This window comes from Bacillus rossius, chromosome 1 (genome assembly GCF_032445375.1).
Source record: "Bacillus rossius redtenbacheri isolate Brsri chromosome 1, Brsri_v3, whole genome shotgun sequence".
NCBI classification, from domain to species: domain Eukaryota; kingdom Metazoa; phylum Arthropoda; class Insecta; order Phasmatodea; family Bacillidae; genus Bacillus; species Bacillus rossius.
Window position 1 is genome coordinate 32,745,135 of NC_086330.1, and position 18,470 is coordinate 32,763,604.

At 35.8% G+C, this 18,470-nt stretch overlaps 1 protein-coding gene and 1 long non-coding RNA gene across 3 annotated transcripts in view; both read left to right on the forward strand.

The window, feature by feature from the left end:
• LOC134534093 (paxillin-like) overlaps positions 1–18,470 on the forward strand; it is a 243,802-nt gene that overhangs the window by 65,928 nt on the left and 159,404 nt on the right. The gene's annotated exons all lie outside the window — the stretch shown is intronic.
• LOC134534087 (uncharacterized) lies at positions 4,614–10,493 on the forward strand. The gene is made up of 2 exons (XR_010075443.1): positions 4,614–6,497; positions 8,743–10,493. It is a non-coding gene; the product is annotated as an uncharacterized LOC134534087 (long non-coding RNA).

Below are 18,470 nucleotides of genomic sequence, written 5' to 3' on the forward strand. Positions count from 1 at the left end.
GTTCTAAGTTGAACAATACTAGCGTTTCGTTATTGCGTCTTGCGTGGTTTACAAACCGGTGCTCTATAATGTGATCGCTGGACATTACGCGTCTTGCGTTTTTGTGTGAATTTTAAACCCGGCCGCAGACCTGTCTATTCTTCCGTGAGTGAGCTTGGCTTCACTCGCTCCATTGGCCGCGAGAGGTGACGTCATTCTTTGGGACTGCGTCGTTCGTGACTCGCCTCGGCAACTACAGGGGGTGACGAGCCATGCATGCATCACGACACACATGGACACTACGTGAAGCTGCTCTGTGGTCAGCTCATGGTCTGCACCATGCTTGCAGGACACCCGTAAACACTGGCTCAAGTGTATTGTTTGCATTGGGAAAACAGTTTCATACGATTATACAGCATGGGACAAAATTTGAGTATCGGGTTTGAAGGGCTATAAAAAAACGGAGCAACTTACAGAAATGATGTTTATTTTATTGGAGTAGGTATACAGCCCCATTATTTTTTTTATCAAGCTCTGAAGATCACATCAGGAAGATGATGGCCATCAGCAGCGATGCATTGATGAAAGCGATTTCGGGACTCTTCGACCGCTTTTCGGCACATTTCGAGAGGTATAGCGGTTATTCCCTCCCGAATTCGCATTTTCAGTTCTTCCAAGGTGTGTTTGAAAATCTTTTTCTTGAGGTAACCCCACAGGAAGAAGTCGCAAACGCTCAAATGGTGGGCTCGCGCTGAGCAGATTTGAGCGTTTTTCTTCCTGTAGGGTTACCGCAAGAAAAAGGTTTTCAAGCATCGTCCTCACACCTTGGATAAAATATATTAGTGAAAATTAATTAGCTTTATTTTGGTGCCCACATGTTTTGTGGTGTGGCATTGCATAAATATTGCATTTTATACTCACTTATATAAAATATGTATTTTTTATTATAAAAGTATATTAAGTGTTTTTGCATAGTTTATATCTCTTTTACTAAGAAATTAGTTTTCAAGTAGTTACAGTATCTTTATACAGCTTACAATTTAGATTTGAACCTCCCACCTGAGTTTTTTTTCTTCTTAGTTATGGACCCACCCAACAGATAGTGTCACATGTCGCGCAAAACATTTTTTTTTTCATTTGTAAGAGTCGCGCTTCTATATCTCCCTCCTTGTTCTATGGACTGCTCTGCCTGGCGAGTTTAAACCCGAGCCTGTCTCGCACTCCATACACGCACGAGCCAGTGGCGAGCAAGAAGCCAACCGATCCCGTCTCGTCGCAGCTCACACGAGTGCGCATTCACCGAGCCGAGAGACGCTCTCTCCGCTGCTGCGGGACACCAGCTGTCGCGGTGCGTTCCAGATGTGGCTGTCTGGTGCCGTCAGCCGAGTGTGTGTCCGCTAAGTGCGTGTCGTGCTACTTTCCCCGCCCGACAGTCCAAGTTGTAGACTGTGCACCCCGCGTACGTACCTTTAAAACGAATGGAGCATTGACACAGACCTACATTTAAAATGCTGATATATTTTGTAAACTGTTTCTGTATGTGAATGGATTTAGAATAAATCCAGCCATAATATCAGCATGTGATAAAACAATCCGTCAGGATGACTTGTTTTATCTCAATGTCGATGTAGGCTACGTAAACAAATTTTATAGGAAAGTTTGTTTTTAATACCTGAAGTGTGAAACTCTCTCCAGATTATTTCATGTTTCGTTTAAAATATGTTCACAATGATGCACGCGATTGATTATCGTAGGCAACGGGGTCTTTGTTTCTGTACCTGTAGAATTTTTTTTATGATCACGAGCGTAAACGTCATTGGTGGTTTTCTTGTCAATCATAAACACTTAGGGTGGTATTTATATTCACGTCTTGAGCAATTCCTTCGTCAAGAAATTCTTATATGCATTCTTATTTAACATTTGTGTGCCATAGAGGTTGCTTAAGATGATCTCAAGTGATCGCAAACAAGACAATCTTGATGAAGACCATCTTAAGATGGTCACATATTTCTTATTTATGAGAGGGCATTCTCCTGTCTCATAGTCGTTGCTTGAGAACACCATCGTAGAAGCATGTTTCATAGTCGCTGAGACCGTGCTTAAGAACACGAATAAGATCGTCTTTGCCAAGACCACTGCAGGCATGTCTCAAGCAATTGCTTGTTCTGATCGCAATGTATAAAATGGCGGATTCTCGTGAACCTCGTATTTTTAAACTTAAATAAATACTGTATGAAGTGCTTAAGCAATTTAATATGTATTTTAAATGAGTTTAGTGTTTGTTTGTGACCAGTGGTTACATTTTCAAGTGCTAAACAGACACGTTTATTTAAGTATCTATCACAGAACGAGTACAATGGATGTGGAAAACGATGCGTTTAATGATGGTTGATGGTACATATCACAATCAGAAAATTTAATTCTACATTCGTGACACCCAAAATACATTAAAAATAATTTAAGAAAAAGTGGCATTACACTATTGATATACCATATTTTCCACAATAACTGGGTAGAGGTTTCGTAGTGCAATGGTTAGGGAGATGGGTTTCAAGTTTGTAGATTGAGATAACAATGCGAATGTGGTTCAAATCCTGGCACTTACAAATTTTTTTTATAGTTACAGTAAATGAAAAATGCCAATATAGCTTTAAGAGAAATTTTATTAGATTAATTTTTTAAAATCTAATTGTTATAATATATTTAAATAGATAGCTCAATTTAATGATTTGGTTATTTCATACACAGTAGGCTTTGAGACATACTGTAGTCTATATATTTTACTTATAATACGATTAAATTATAGAATCACAAGTAACTTGAACAAGAAAAATTAACCTATTATATGAGGAAATTAATGTCTTATATTATTGATGAAAAAACACTTTATAAAGGGGTTTACAAAATTTTAAGTTCCTTACTATGTACCCTTATCAGATTCGTTCAAACTTATATATTGTTATAATTCTAAACATACATTTTTCTTACTTAAATTAAAAATTTTATTTTACTGTGTAGTTAAATCTTATATTTTTATTAAACTAACATTTACTGTACCTTATCCTGAAGCTGAAGTAGAGTGACATTTTATCAACAAAAAAAGTTTTTCACTACCTGAAATATTTTTTTATAATTCTGTAAAGACAGGTAGCTTTTAAACAAGTAGTAATTCAGTACCTATTAACAGTTCTGAAGATGCTAACTAAATTTTATTATTTTTTAAAAGGGTATTATTAAATCGTTAGATACATAATTTCTTAATGTTAAACTTGCACAGGAAAGACAAAAGTCTATAAAGTTCTTAATTTCATTCATCTCAAGTGACACAAGCTGAGATGTACTACAAGGTATGCATATTTGTGGTCGCAAAACATCAATTTTCCCATGTGTGATTTAAGAGTATTAAAACAATAAACGAATTCCTCACATCAACTTCGAATGTAGTGATATATACTCACTAAATCTTGTTACTATAAATAGCCTCAAATTCTGGGGTTTCAGTGCTTGGTGTGAATAGTACCAGAATATTTAACGAAAACAGTTCAATCGCCAAAGTTCGTGTATGCTCGTGTCTTTTCGGCTGTCTTAAGTAAGTGCTTCGTCAAGCCATAAGTACGGCAAACAAGCTCTTGCTTGAACATGCAGTCTTCATGAAGCTCGTCTTGTTCGCGGACTATGAAACATGGAGATTGAAATCGCTGCCTTGAGAAACAAGACCGTCTTCGTCAAGACGGTCTCAAGACATTGCTCAAGATGCGACTATAAATACCAGCCTTAGGGTGGTATTTATATTCACGTCTTGAGCAATTCCTTCGTCAAGAAATTCTTATATGCATTCTTATTTAACATTTGTGTGCCATAGAGGTTGCTTGAGATGATCTCAAGTGATCGCAAACAAGACAATCTTGATGAAGACCATCTTATGATAGTCACATATTTCTTATTTATGAGAGGGCATTCTCCTGTCTCATAGTCGTTGCTTGAGAACACCATCGTAAAAGCATGTTTCATAGTCGCTGAGACCGTGCTTAAGAACACGAATAAGATCGTCTTTGCCAAGACCACTGCAGGCATGTCTCAAGCAATTGCTTGTTCTGATCGCAATGTATAAAATGGCGGATTCTCGTGAGCCTCGTATTTTTAAACTTAAATAAATCCTGTATGAAGTGCTGAAGCAATTTTATATGTATTTTAAATGAGTTTAGTGTTTGTTTGTGACCAGTGGTTACATTTTCAAGTGCTAAACAGACACGTTTATTTACGTATCGATCACAGAACGAGTACAATGGATGTGGAAAACGATGCGTTTATTGATGGTTGATGGTACATATCACAATCAGAAAATTTAATTCTACATTCGTGACACCCTAAATACATTAAAAATCATTTAAGAAAAAGTGGCATTACAATTTTGATATAACATAATTTTCCACAAAAGCTCGTTAGAGGTTTCGTAGTGTTATTGGTTAGGGAGATGGGTTTCAAGTTTGTAGATTGAGATAACAATGCGAATGTGGTTCAAATCCTGGCACTTACAAATTTTTTTTATAGTTACAGTAAATGAAAAATGCCAATATAGCTTTAAGAGAAATTTTATTAGATTAATATTTAAAATCTAATTGTTATAATATTGTCGCGGGTTGAAATTTTGCAGGGTTGTTGAAATCAAATTTAGGGACTTTACTGACGGGACTCTGGGCTGGCTGCTCTGTTCACTCGTCAGCGCAAGTGGCGTGACCATGTAATTGGGGCACGGGGCCGGCGCGGCGCGCTGCGGGCTTGCAGAATTTTGTTTGTTTGTTTGGCCGCGCGCTGGCGCAGCCACGGGCCGCAGTTACTGGGGCGCGCTGTCGTAACAAGCCGCGCGGTGTGGCCTGCACATCGGGGTAGAGGGGGGGTAGTCTTCCCAGATGTTCTAGTTAGTTGTTTAGTAAATTTGACTTCAATAACGAGCTTTTGTTATGCTAGGCGCGGCAGGGCGCGCGAATTTAAGCGCAAGTGATTGGTGACTCGGGGCTCACTCAGGCGGAGGCTATGCGTCTCACCTGTGGTCACGAGTTGTTAGTTCGTTCGTGATGTAGGAATTCAAGCTTTCGGGCGGAGGCTATGGCCCTCGTCAGGGGTCACGCGTCATAGTTTTTAAAATGTAATGTTCGTTCGGGATTTCAAGGGCAGGAGAGGCCCCTACGTTATTTTTTTAAAGTAATCGATCAAGAAAGGCTTTTCGGAAAATGTGAGTATGGACTTATCTTTGTTTTAATTTTAAGTATTAATTATGATTTGAGGTATTCGGAAGGACTAGGGAAGTGTTTAGTGAAGTTCTCTCATTCTCTCTCTTGTAAGGTCGTTCAATCGTTAAGGAAGTAAAGAGATTATTGTTTTAAATTGTAATCCCGCTATTCAAATGTTCTTTAAAATGATGTTGAGTATTTGACTTTAAGAATAAAATAATTTTAATTAAGTATTATGTTATTTTGCAAAATCTCCTTAGTTCAGCTCTCACCAGACATCCTGTACGGGATGACGAACCTATGATCCTAGGTACAGTAAAGTATTTTATGAAGTTAAGACTAGTTGATGCCAAGCGAGTTGTTTCTATGTAAAGAGCTACGATTCTCTCCCCCCTCTGAAAGTGGATCGTGACAGAAATGGCGGTGGCACCGGCTAGGTGCACGTTGAGAAATGGTAGAGTTCGCCGGATAGGTTCTATTTCTGGAGAGAGAGAGAGGTAGATTTTTATGTTTATTATTAAGTTAGTTTCAGCTTCTGATAGCAGGTTATTAAGAGTTTACTTGAGGAGAGGATTACGGAATTTAATCTAAGTGGAGGAAGTCTTTGAGATTTTTTTTTTGACGTAACAGATGTTTATTTGAGTATACTTGTAAGGATAAAGTTTATAGTGATAAGTTGTTTTAAGTCGTTGAGTTTATCAGGGATTTTTACGTGAGGAGAATACGTTATAATTTAAATGATTAATAGAGATAATGCAAGTGGTTTAATTTAATTGAAGTTCATTTTAAGATTGTAGGTTAAGAGAATTATAATTTAAAATAAAGTTTTTTGTCGTAAATAGGAATTATTTTCAAGAGAAGTTTGTTTTGCTGTCGTGCGCGTAGGAGACGAGACGTACGAATTAAATCAGTCGAGGGAAGGATAAACGTTAGAAAGGAATTAAAAAGAAAACGAGAGTTTATGTAAAAGAGAGTTATAGAATTTATAGTGATGTTTTGTTTTAATTAGAAAAATGTTGAGAGTTGTTTCAGAACGACACGTCAGTGGACGTGGCAGAATGAACACGTGACGGGGAGGTGCTGAGACCTAGCGGTGAACGGAGGAACCGCAAGCGAGGGTTGGCGCACCTGATGGAATTCGGTGACGTCACGGGCTCATAAGGAGACGTGGACAGGCCGTGACCTTGTTTTGATCAGCTGTACGGTAACTTAGCGATAAGAAAATAGACTATTGGTTAAATAAATTTAAATTTAAGTGTGTTTTAGGAGAAGAGGAACTTTCAGTATGTAAGTAATTTAATTTAAGAAGTGTATGATGTATAGGCTAGAAGTGTTTCGTTGTAAGTTGTTTATGTTTTTGTTAGTTAAATTCTACCTCGGTTTTAAAAATATTTTTTTTGGGATTTGTAAACATTATTAAGGAGGTACACTATAAAATCGATAAGCATTGAGAAAACTGGGAAGGCTAGATTTTGTGTGTAGAGGGAATTTACTCCAAGGGAACAGAGAGACAAAATTAATGTTTTCATTAGGGCGAGGGACCCTAAGGTGAGGCGTTGTGTCCCTGGGAAGAAAGGGAATTGTAGCGCAGACCATAGGAGATGGGCTGGCTACGTGAATTAAGGGTTAGGAGAATCCTGAGAGTTGTGAGTAGTTTGGGGCAGGAGTTCCCCATGGTAGTACCGAAGTGGCTATCCTGTATGGGATAGGGTACCATTTCAATGAAGTTTGTTGGTGGGGTTAGAGCCCCCTGTGTAGTGGGCCTATAGCAGATAGGCACTACAGTGAAATTTTTGGTTATTTTGTGAGGTAAATTCCCTGGAGGTTAAGTAAGATTGGATTCAGTTAGGAAGGAGGGAAATGAGAAACATTGCTGTAGAGAGTTAGTGTACTTGCCTAATGTGAAATTGAATTTTACTAAATTAATTTAGGAGAAAGTTTTGTTCGGTAATTAAATAATAATGGAAGATAGCTAGATAATTAATTAATTTTTTTTGAGTAAGGTGTTTTAAGTAATGAAATAAAATAAGGTGAAGTAATTTGAATAATTGGGGAGGAGTTTCTTTAAGAGTGTAGATAATTGTTTTTGAATTTATTGAGATATTCAGCCAGTGAAGTTTGAGTGTGAGAGATACAGTGAGATTTCAAGGAAATTGGTTGTTTATTAATTAGGACGAATGAGATTTTATGATTTAGAGTCAGTAAGCATAGTTAAATTTACGACATAATATTTGTTGACAGTTTACAGTTATTAAGGAGAAAACAGAGTAATCTATTTATTTTTATTTTAAGGGTTTGAAGATAAGATTATGAATTTTTTTTTTGAAAGTTTCTTGGGCATGTTTGAATAATTTGTATTTGGATTTTAAGAAATTACAGAGAAAATTTAATTGATTTACATTAGTTTGGAAGTATGGAGGTTTAGTGTTCGATTAGCCCTAACTTGATGGTCGGATCCCAAAAGAATGCCGTAAAACCGATAGCCAATTGAGAGGAATGCGGTAGGCGCTTGTGTAGAGAGGGGTTGTGGGAAAACTCCTTGGGACTGATGGCAGATCAGGGGCCCTAAATAGTGTGTGATGCTGTAAAACCAGTGCAGGGAAAGCCTGGTATGCTTAAATTTTTGGGCACAGGTTATGTAAACCTGGGGTTCCATGGGATTTAGTCATGTTAGCTGCTGTGAGACATTAAGATTTCCAGGCTCCATAGTAAATTCAATGTAAATTTTTGTTTTCTTAAAATAATAAATTTGTTTTTAATTTATTTGAGATATTTGATTTGGAACAGTGAATACAGACCCCGAGGAATAAGAGTTGTCATGCTGTGAGAGGAGAAGGTGGTAGGCCTAAAAGGGTACAGGCACCACAGAGGTTATGTGCATTGCATAATTTAAATATAAGGAAACTTGAGAATTTGAAATTTTGTTGTTGGGTTGGACACCCATAAGAAGAGTATAGGCAGAATTTTTATTGTTATGAGATGTCTAATTTAATTGAAAAGAAGAAAGTTTAAAGATGCAAGGTAACATTATTATTGTAATAATTGAAAGAGATTAAGAGGTAGAGAGAAATAGGCAGTTTTTGTTTGTAAGTACTAAAGTTTACATATAGAAATTTAGTAACTAAGAATGAATAATAAGTTAAGTCTAGTGTAAAAGTTTTTTTTAAGTTTGTTAAGTTAAGAGTCACAAGTAAATTTTTTTTTAGAGAGAATGTCTTTGATAGGAAGTATTAGAAACTTATGGGAATTTTAGGGTAACATAAATAATGTAGGTAATGAATAATAAATAGATGGTAGGTCTTAAGTTAGGATTAACATTTGAAGCAGAATTTAATTAAGAAGAAGGAAAATAAATAGGCCTAATGAAAAGAACAAAAAAGGATTTTATGGTAAAGCATTTTTTTTAAGTAATAAACAATGAATAATAATGTTGTTTCAGGGTAATGTGTACTAATAATACAATTTTTTTTTTAGGACCAAAGAACAGGAATTATGTAATTTAAATTAACATGTATTTTTGAAACTGTTACAGATTCCTTAAGATGAGCTGAGCAGCAGTCCAGTTTACAAGATGACAAGAGTTCGAGAGACAAGATACAAGATCACTGAAACAAGAGCCAAGACTGAAGATACAAGAGAAGAGAAAGCTGGCAGCCATGGACTTACAAGTGGAGATTAATAAGGTCATGTAAAGTTTTATTTTTTTATGGAAGACAGTAACTGGAGTTTTTTTGTTATAAACATTATTTACAGAACTTTTTAGGTTATAGTAATGTAATGGAACTAGTGAGTTGTGGTAGCTGTCAAAAAGAACTAATACCTTAAGTTTAATTTTTAAAGTTAATTTTCTTAATTTACAGAGGGATTAGTAGTTTTTTTTAAACCTTATTTAGGTTGGAATTTAAATACAATAGCTTATTATAAATGTGTACGAACAGTTCAAGTTCACAGTACTGATAGGTAGGTCAGATGATCTTATTGATTTTGATGATTTGTTGTTTTGAGTTGATTTTTAAGTGTTGTGAATTAGACAATGAAATAGTTCTGAAAACTTAAATTATTTCAAGCTAAGAAATAGTAAAGTTAATTGTAACTCAAAGGACACCAGAATTTAATTTTTTTTTGAATTAGTAATGTTTGAAAATTTTATACTTTACAAGAAAGGTTATAAACAAACAGATCGGATGGAACAAGGATGCAGTAAATCACAATTTCATTTAGAATTATTGATTTGCTTTTGAGGTTATGAAGGAAAAGTAGCTATAATTTAAAAATTTGAATAAAAATGTTTTTTTTTATTTGTTTGAAATAGAAAGTTTAAAAGTTAATTAGTCATGATCTAGGTGGGTGATGGGGTGGGAATTGGCCACTCTTTTTCCCTATAACCTCCCTAACATGGCCTTCTATTACAACTAACAGAAATAAAGAAGAAGAAAAATGAAGAATTATTAGTTAGAATGTTTCTTTCATGAAGATACCTGATGAACTTTTACTGTTTGGAAGAATAGAAGCAAGGTTAGTCAGATATTTTTACTCAGAAGAAGAAGAAGTTTTATGACTCGACAAGCCAGAGATTGGTGTTTCCCCTCTGCGCTTCTATTGACTACGTTGTTTACTCTCATGGGATAGCTGGTTCGGCACCATGGAGAGAGATTGGTGGGCATTGTGGTTGCCCCCAGAAGAAAAGAAGAGTAGAAGAGGTTATGGGTGGGTCATGTGAACTGACCTTCAACCCAGTTACTTCGTGGGGACTATTTGCTGTATAGAGAAGATCAAGACTCAAGAGTTAGGGAAAATCATTGGAGGTCATGTTTCCCTTCCTTAAGTTTTTCCTATCAAATTATTTGCCTGATTAGATTATGCTAAGGGTGGGATACTTTATGTTAGCAGTTGAATTAATTAATTTTATTTTTTTGTGTGTTTGCATCCTTGCCCATCGATTGCAGTTTAGTAGTTAGTTTTGTATTTGTCAGGCGTGATGGTAATGCCTGTTGATGATGTTTCAGAATTGTAATCTGTTCGTGATGAGGATGGCACAACTCCGAAGCAGATGTGGGGAGAAGTTGTGAGCTGCCCTGGAAGCCAGTCCAGTAGCTGTTGGAGTTGAGTGGTGTTTGCTGATGGCCAGCCCAGGGAGCTACTCTTCTCGACAACACTGACTTCGAGGAGTTGCACCAACCTTCACGAGATAAGAGTTTAATTAATTGAAACACTGTAAGGACACTTAATTTTTTTTGAAGAACGAAAGAAGTATGGTAATAAACGGAAACCGAAAAAAAAAAATAATAATAATTATCAAGAATTTGCACATTGTTTAACGAATACTGAGAAACTAAGAACATTAATTTAATTTGTAAAGAGAGCTTCACTAACAGAACAATTTTTTTTAGAATTGAGAACTCGAGCCTCTGAAGGTTCCTGTGAGAACAAACCAGATAAAAGTTTTACATTTAATTTTATGAATACTTGTTGTTTTAAAATAAATCTTATGCAGAATCTAGATGTATGTTCAGACAGCAAGGAACTAAGAAAATTATTATTTTTGTGAAATGAGGAATTTATAGTTATGGTTTAATGGAAAAAGACAATTTGTAATTTTGAGGTAGCTCGATGGGGCTCGAGCTCTGTGAGGGGAGGGTTATGTCGCGGGTTGAAATTTTGCAGGGTTGTTGAAATCAAATTTAGGGACTTTACTGACGGGACTCTGGGCTGGCTGCTCTGTTCACTCGTCAGCGCAAGTGGCGTGACCATGTAATTGGGGCACGGGGCCGGCGCGGCGCGCTGCGGGCTTGCAGAATTTTGTTTGTTTGTTTGGCCGCGCGCTGGCGCAGCCACGGGCCGCAGTTACTGGGGCGCGCTGTCGTAACAAGCCGCGCGGTGTGGCCTGCACATCGGGGTAGAGGGGGGGTAGTCTTCCCAGATGTTCTAGTTAGTTGTTTAGTAAATTTGACTTCAATAACGAGCTTTTGTTATGCTAGGCGCGGCAGGGCGCGCGAATTTAAGCGCAAGTGATTGGTGACTCGGGGCTCACTCAGGCGGAGGCTATGCGTCTCACCTGTGGTCACGAGTTGTTAGTTCGTTCGTGATGTAGGAATTCAAGCTTTCGGGCGGAGGCTATGGCCCTCGTCAGGGGTCACGCGTCATAGTTTTTAAAATGTAATGTTCGTTCGGGATTTCAAGGGCAGGAGAGGCCCCTACGTTATTTTTTTAAAGTAATCGATCAAGAAAGGCTTTTCGGAAAATGTGAGTATGGACTTATCTTTGTTTTAATTTTAAGTATTAATTATGATTTGAGGTATTCGGAAGGACTAGGGAAGTGTTTAGTGAAGTTCTCTCATTCTCTCTCTTGTAAGGTCGTTCAATCGTTAAGGAAGTAAAGAGATTATTGTTTTAAATTGTAATCCCGCTATTCAAATGTTCTTTAAAATGATGTTGAGTATTTGACTTTAAGAATAAAATAATTTTAATTAAGTATTATGTTATTTTGCAAAATCTCCTTAGTTCAGCTCTCACCAGACATCCTGTACGGGATGACGAACCTATGATCCTAGGTACAGTAAAGTATTTTATGAAGTTAAGACTAGTTGATGCCAAGCGAGTTGTTTCTATGTAAAGAGCTACGATTCTCTCCCCCCTCTGAAAGTGGATCGTGACAGAAATGGCGGTGGCACCGGCTAGGTGCACGTGATAATATATTTAAATAGATAGCTCAATTTAATGATTTGGTTATTTCATACACAGTAGGCTTTGAGACATACTGTAGTCTATATATTTTACTTATAATACGATTAAATTATAGAATCACAAGTAACTTGAACAAGAAAAATTAACCTATTATATGAGGAAATTAATGTCTTATATTATTGATGAAAAAACACTTTATAAAGGGGTTTACAAAATTTTAAGTTCCTTACTATGTACCCTTATCAGATTCGTTCAAACTTATATATTGTTATAATTCTAAACATACATTTTTCTTACTTAAATTAAAAATTTTATTTTACTGTGTAGTTAAATCTTATATTTTTATTAAACTAACATTTACTGTACCTTATCCTGAAGCTGAAGTAGAGTGACATTTTATCAACAAAAAAAGTTTTTCACTACCTGAAATATTTTTTTATAATTCTGTAAAGACAGGTAGCTTTTAAACAAGTAGTAATTCAGTATTAACAGTTCTGAAGATGCTAACTAAATTTTATTATTTTTTAAAAGGGTATTATTAAATCGTTAGATACATAATTTCTTAATGTTAAACTTGCACAGGAAAGACAAAAGTCTATAAAGTTCTTAATTTCATTCATCTCAAGTGACACAAGCTGAGATGTACTACAAGGTATGCATATTTGTGGTCGCAAAACATCAATTTTCCATGTGTGATTCAAGAGTATTAAAACAATAAACGAATTCCTCACATCAACTTCGAATGTAGTGATATATACTCACTAAATCTTGTTACTATAAATAGCCTCAAATTCTGGGGTTTCAGTGCTTGGTGTGAATAGTACCAGAATATTTAACGAAAACAGTTCAATCGCCAAAGTTCGTGTATGCTCGTGTCTTTTCGGCTGTCTTAAGTAAGTGCTTCGTCAAGCCATAAGTACGGCAAACAAGCTCTTGCTTGAACATGCAGTCTTCATGAAGCTCGTCTTGTTCGCGGACTATGAAACATGGAGATTGAAATCGCTGCCTTGAGAAACAAGACCGTCTTCGTCAAGACGGTCTCAAGACATTGCTCAAGATGCGACTATAAATACCAGCCTTAGACTATGTTACCTAACCAGGACCGCAGCGCGGAGCAGTAGCTAGGGTGTTGAGTTGTTCACCAGAGGAAGAATTGGATATTCGGTAAAGCTTTAAATCCTCAATAAACTAAAACGTACTATTTGTTTTATCTGGATAAATAATAAACTAATTAATTTGTTTCACGGATTCAGCCAGAAAACCTACCACGTAATGCGTAAATAGAGTAACCTTTGACGAGAACGTTTTAAAAAGCCTTTATTTTAATACGTGGTTTCAGAAACTAATAGAGATAAGTATGATATTCATGTGAGTATTACTATTTTTGTGAAATGTGTTGTGTGATCTCTCATTTGAATAAGTGTTTGTAACAGCGTTCTAATAAGAGTTTCCTAGCATAAATTATTAGTCGTCATAATAACACAAACATTAAATTTTCATGGTGTGGCACTCAAGCGAAGGACCTGAATTTATTAGTTTGAAAGAGTGCGGCAACCCTTACAGTTATGCAACCTGCGTAGATGTCTGGCCATGTACCACACCATGTACCGCAAAAGTTTGACTGACACTGCTTGTGTTATTGAGAGACTCGCTACTTACTATTTTAGATATTGCGTACGGCACATTTGGCAACATAATGCTATCGAATGTTGTTTACGCTAACATTTAGTAACTTTTTTTTTGTGGGGTCATTTCCAAAGCTATAAGCTCTGCTGTACTCTTGTTAAACGACACATAACCTTTTGCCACAGGTCACAAATGACTACGAAATCGCCCTAAACACACGAGGGTTATTTTTCCTCGACAGAACTAGGTTATAATTTATGTGTCATTGTCAGTATTTTAACTTTAAATGTATGTTATCAATTTATGTGAAGGCCAAAAATCACACCCACACACAAAATCGACATTAAAATAAATAGTAACTGCAGTCAATGTATTTTTTTTTACTTGGTTGGAGGTTTGTTTATATTTAATTTATTTCGATGTCGTTGATTAAATTTTCATATTCACATTAATATTCATGAAAATACGGGTTGAGTCAGAACGCGTTGCGTTAAATTTTTTGAGGCGATTCGTCATGATAAATTTAGTCGAATATGTATTATGTACAACATGCTGCTCGTACATGGGAATAGTATTTTTAACTGCAGTTCTCTAAATATATGTGTGGGATTGGGTATGATGTCACCGTCACTTTGTATTTGGTGTTTAGCACTCATTTTACATATGTGATTTAAAACTAAAGTTTTGTTGTTCATTGCACTATTTTAAGTACCATTCTTCATGTGAAAGTTGACATAATATCAGTTTTTTTTTCAGGAGATCCATCCGTGAGATAACCGGTATTCTCCCCAAAACAGTTATCATTAGTCCACTTGTTCTTAGATGCAGGACAGCAAGTATGGCTTCTCGCGCCCTTCAGGACGTGACCGAATTCAAGTACGCAGCTGTGTACTTGCGACCTTGCTTACTTACCCTTGACGAATCCGAACGGGTTCAAACATGGCCTTTTCAAATTGCATTAGCCAGCCTTCAGGTTTTTTACATTTTTTTTACAACAAATGGATTTTATAAAAAAAAAAATGCTCAACTGATATATATTTTTTTAATTTAACATGTCATAATGTTGCACTTTATGTTTCTACCTTTGTTTCGTTGTTATGATCAGGAGAGCACGCAAAATTAATTTCGGTGGGAATAGAACCATTTTGCCCGCCGTTTGCTTTCCATATGTTGGTGAGAATAATAGATTTTTTAAATATTTCTGGAAGAAATGGAGGGGGGGGGGGTGGGAGGAGGTTATATTCAAAGTCTCATAAACATGTTTAAATATTAACTTTTATTAAATTTATTAATGCCAGTCAAATATTAAATTTTATATCAGATATAAACTACAAAACGATTTAAAAAATGGATAAGTTTCTGTTCCTGGAAGTACGCGATAAGTACAGAGATTCGTTGATGCTGGAATGACAGCGTGACGGCGCGATGCGAGGATGGCGATGCGACATAACGCGTTAGGCCCGTTCTACAAGGGCATGGAAAACTGAGACGGTTCACGTAAACGGAGACGATCTCCTGGAACATTTCACCAGTTTACTGTTTCCACAATGCACGGAAACGCAACAAGAGGCAACCAAATAAATTGCATTTCAAAGTTACGAAATATTAGTTTAAATGAAAAATAGATAGTATGCTATGAAACCATAGCACGGGCAGAATTTACACAAACAATAAAAAATAAACGACAAAGTGATAATAGAAAGCTTGATGTTCTTGTGCTGGAAACAATTTTGAATGTATTTAGAACATAAACAAACATGGCTACCACCGCAGCCAAGTACTCGGCTTCTATTGGTCGCGCGGAGCTACGTAACGGGAGAGCTCAGCACTGCCGAGCTGATCCGTACTGATCGGTCTCCGTCTGCGTGCTGTTGTAGAAACTCTGTTCCGTAAGATCTGTCTCCGTTTACGTGATCCGTATCAGTTTCCGTGTCATTAAGAACGGGCCTTATGGCCTTATTGAAATTATACAGTTTTTTTTAAGCAAAAAAAAAAAGTACAAATAATATTTCTTGCTGTTATGTACGCTCCAAACATACGACAACCATCAATGCTTGCAGATTTTCTTAATAGAGATGTTTGAGAGAGTAATTAGTTTTATTCAAATATAACATTCAGTTGTAAAAATCACTGTACGTAAATACATTTCAGAAATTTCAATGATACATGTAGAAAAAAAGACCTTAAAAATTACAACAATATTTACCAATGCTCCAGTTTAACCATCTTTCGAAAACAAACTTCTGACACGTATTGCAGTAACGCCGCGCCCGCAACGCGATGGAAAGAAAATATTTCTTATCAGGAATTCTGTCACGTCCGCCATTTGCGATGTATGACCTATTCTATTGATTTCTAAACTAGTCACCAAAGCACAGTAAATATATAGGGCCAAAATATGTGTTTTTAGTTGTTTTTGTATTTTGTTTTTATACATTGTAAATAATGAGTACGCAGCTGTTTTGAATATTTAATTAACTTGAGAATGTTGTGGGAGTAAATAACATTTAATTATTCGGCAAGGCAAAAGTAAATGCTAGTAAATGAATTCTAATCACACTACCAACAATTAATTCGCGTGTCTGCCTTTGCAAAGTGGCTGTCGCAAACGTACAACATTGACCGTTATTTTCTGTTTACATTTTTTGAAACTGGAACCGGGAATAGCAAATGTCATGAATGTGCTTCTTCCTGTAAGCTACCTACCATAGGACACAGATGGGGACAAAAAGTTCAAGTTGGCCAATGTCAGAACGTCGCGTGAACCAATCAACGATCACAATTTAGGACATTGCAATTGAAGACGGGCCTTATTTCACTTCCATTTCGGACAGCCCTAGTAAAGTCATTTCCGGGAACAAGTATCAGTATATAGGTATATACTTAAGGCGAATTCGGAAACGCCGCCCCAGTTTTGACAGGAGTTATTTCACAAATGCTCGGGACAAACCTTCACACTATAATAAATAAAATAATTTAAATTTTTACTTATCCTCTAAATAAATTCTGAATCAACCAGTAGAAAGTTTTTTTTTTTTATAGATTTTTGTGAAATTCATGATTAAACGATTGAATACATGTATCACCCAAAATACGTATTTGATTTGTTTTGATGTTTGCTAACAGGTATTGCGCATAACGTAGTTTTTAGTTTGAATAAGAAATTTTTATGTGTTTATTAAATATATTTATTTCACTTTTCTAACCACTGTGGGTATACAAGAAGTTATTTTTAATTAATTAATATTTATTAAAACGTCTTTAAAAATAATTTTTTTGTTATGTTAAAAATGTTTCTCACTGTAAAGTGCATAGTTGTTGAAAATTATTCTTGTATGGCAGCGCGCAACGTAGTGTACGTGTTTGTTTGACAGGGGGCAGCACTGCTTGCGTAGTACAAAGCTTGCGGACAGAAAGCAGCACTGAAGCTAAAATAGTACCAGTGTGAACCGATAGAGAGCAGCACTGGGCAGACATCATACCTAACCAATGAGGTGTTCATACGGCGATTGTTAATTATATTTTGTTTTTGTAAATTTTATTCATATAGCATTACATAATAACAGAAAACTCAAAAAAATATCGTATAAATTAAATATGCAATTTCGAATATTGAGAATTCAATATGATTTTTTTTTTTTAAATCGAATAATTTTAATTCAGGCAGTTAATACAGGTAGAACTTGGAAATTGTATACATTTAATGTTGTAATTGAACACGATCATTAGAAAAAAATACACCTGCAAATTTGTTTTGTTCACACCTCGTGATATTTATTTTAGTAGGAAAATGCTAAATCCCAAAAAGAGAGAGCGTAAAGAATGTGGGGTTAATTTTTTCCCCCTTCCCCCCTCCGCTCTGTTTGTAAAGATTGACGAATTTTTTTTTTTTTAATTTTTTCATTCAATACTTTTATGTTAATGTTAGGTAGATTTCGAAGAAATACTACCTATTTTAGCTGTTACCATGGTGCGGCTTTTCGAAAATTTTGAATAGTTTCTCGTTGCATGGTCTATAGACCATCAAAACCATCGTGAACTCAAAAGTTGTTGTGTAGGTGTGTGTGTGTGTGTGTGTGTGTATAATATAATTTTTTGTGAACTCATTAAGTGCTGCAATTTACACAAATTTCTTCCAAACTGATACGTACAATCTAATTGTGGAAAATCTCGGTCGAGTTTGTTAATAGGCAATTTCCGACCAAAAGGGTAGAAATGGGGAAGGTTTTTTTGAAAAATATAAAAATCTACTGTAACTCCCATGTTATGTAAATTATCACATAAGTTTGAGCGTATTATAACGAGTAGGAGTAATACCAAAATCTCGTGTCTAAAAATATTTTTGATAACTGCACGGGACGGAAAAATAAGGGCTGAAGGACAAAAAAAATATATAACTCTGTTCGTAGGCACACCATCGGATTCGTTCGAAGTGTTCGTAAATCTTATAATTTTTATCTAAAACTTTGTCTGAAACAATTTTTAATAAGAAGAACCACTGTTGCAAGGGGTTAAAACAAAAGAAGGGTAGAATAAAAAACACACAATTTAAGTACTATGTACAACATTAAAACTATTTCTTTTTATTATAAAACATAAAAATATTATCTTCAACTTCCGTCTGAAAAATTGTGTTTGTTTCGTCTTTTCGTTTTGTCGTGTTTTTGTCTCGTTTTGACTGTTGTGCTGAATTTTTTGGGTTCGGTATTTTTTGTGCTGTTATCATTTGTGGGGGGTTTTTCGTTCTGTTAGCCCATTTTTCTTTGGTTTACTTTGTTTGTTGACCATATTCCTGTTGTGGAGTATTGTGTGGTGTTTATATCCTGACAACAGCAATTTTTTGTTTTATTTGTGTTTTTGTCATTTGTGTTTTTTTGTAGTTTTCTTCTGCAGACATACATGTGCTTAGCAATGGCGTATGTCCAAAAGCTTACATCAATCAAGTCATGC